We start from the raw sequence: 1773 nt of genomic DNA, 5'->3' as shown, positions 1-1773 counted from the left end.
GCGCAAAGTAAAACTGTCCATAAAAGGGATACAGATCCTCCTTTCTACTTGACATCACAGATTTTGATGATAACAACTATAATACAGTATTGTATTCATAATTGGACCATTTTTCATCCATAATTAATTCATAAAATAAAATTAATAACTATTTACATCCATATTAGCTCTTATCCTTTTCATTTTGCAGAAATTTAATCGAAGCAAAAAGATTATAGAGGCCAATGCAGTAAGTTTGAAGTTCAAATTATGGCTTCATTAACTCCAAAGTTGCAGAACGGTTGTTGTATAGTGCGACCAAGTAGCTCTGTCCTCAAACTCCTTCCTCTATCTCTTGGCCACAAAAGTGTGAAGGTTGTAATATAAATTATGTGTCTCTTAAAAACCACCCACATTCATAAATGATGTGACATTTTGGACAACGGCTAAGTTAGGTTTGTATTGATTAACTCTCAGAATTGACTCATGACGCGTCCCTGTGTGTGTTTCTTTCGGCTTGTCCCTTTCGGGGTCGCCACAGCGTGTCATCTCAGATGAACGCATATACATGTTTGGCACAATTTTTACACCGGATGCCCTTCCTGACGCAACCCTTCTCAGGGAGTGGAGGCCCCAGTGGGATACGAACCCACAACCTCTGGTTTACCAAACCAGTGCTCTAACCACTGAGCTACGGGGCCTCACTCATGACACGTCCCTGATAGATAATTTTCCATTCTTCTTACATTCGCTGTTGAATTGATCTTTTCTCTATATTGGCTGGGGTCAGTGCCACAAAGAGTGAGAAACCTGCCTCTGCCCCCCACTCCCCCCCAAAAAACTCTCTTCCATGGAGAAATAACATGTAATGAATCAATACTTCTGGCCGTTGCAGTGATGCTCAAAATTGAGCTCAGGTGCAATCTGTTTCCACGGATCACCTCTGAGATATTTCTAGCTTGAATGCCTTTTACCTGTGCTAAATCAAATTGTTTTTTGGATATGATTTGTAATGGCACAGACCTCTCCAAATAAGGTTACACATTGATAGTTTATGATCAGAGCACAAATCAACAGTGAAGTCAAAAACATTTTCTGTAGATGCACGAGACGAATTTTTTTTTGGGCTAATATTTTAGGAAGGGTAAGGAAATACAGGGTTCCCTTGCTACTTCTTGCTTCACTTTTTGCGGCTTCAGTGCTTCGCGGGTTTTTTATTAACCCCTCCCCCCCAAAAATACATGAAAAATACAGCCAGATCGGCATACTGCCTATGATTGGTTCCTGCATCGAATACTGAGATTATGAGTGACTTTATCCTGTGATCTGATTGGTTCCTCATCATCGAAGCCTCATCCAACAGCATATGTACTGTATCTAAGTGTTGTGTTTGTGATGTTTTTTTTAAGCGATACATTTTTTTGATTATGTAGTCACAATGGCACCTCAGCGTTATGCCCTGGCAAAAGGTTGCTCCGTGGTGCCCAAGAAGTGTTAACTCTGCTGGCACTTTTATCCTTTTTGGGATCCAGTGGGAGGATCAACCACTTTGTGCAGCAAATGGCACAGGCACTGGGGTACGTACTGGGATGTCCTCCATGGTTCTGGATGGGGCACTTTTCTCCTTTTTCGACCCTGCATTGTTATTCTCCCCCTCGAGGACGAGGCTTTTTGGCCAGCAAAGGCTGGATCGAAAAATTTGAAAAAAAAAAAAAAGATATGGCCTTATTAGCGTGCCTCTGTATGGTGCTGCTCGTCGTTCCATGAAGGAAGAGTTTTGTAACCTCATCAGTG

General features: G+C 41.6%; 1 non-coding gene across 1 annotated transcript; it reads right to left on the bottom strand.

The window, feature by feature from the left end:
• Window positions 1–607: 607 nt before the first annotated feature.
• Window positions 608–680, bottom strand: trnat-ggu (transfer RNA threonine (anticodon GGU)). The gene has a single exon. It is a non-coding gene; the product is annotated as a tRNA-Thr (tRNA).
• Window positions 681–1773: the final 1093 nt, after the last annotated feature.

Source organism: Syngnathoides biaculeatus, chromosome 8 (genome assembly GCF_019802595.1).
Source record: "Syngnathoides biaculeatus isolate LvHL_M chromosome 8, ASM1980259v1, whole genome shotgun sequence".
NCBI lineage: Eukaryota > Metazoa > Chordata > Actinopteri > Syngnathiformes > Syngnathidae > Syngnathoides > Syngnathoides biaculeatus.
The sequence above is the reverse complement of the archived record's forward strand: the minus strand, read 5'-3'. Positions and strand labels throughout refer to the sequence as shown.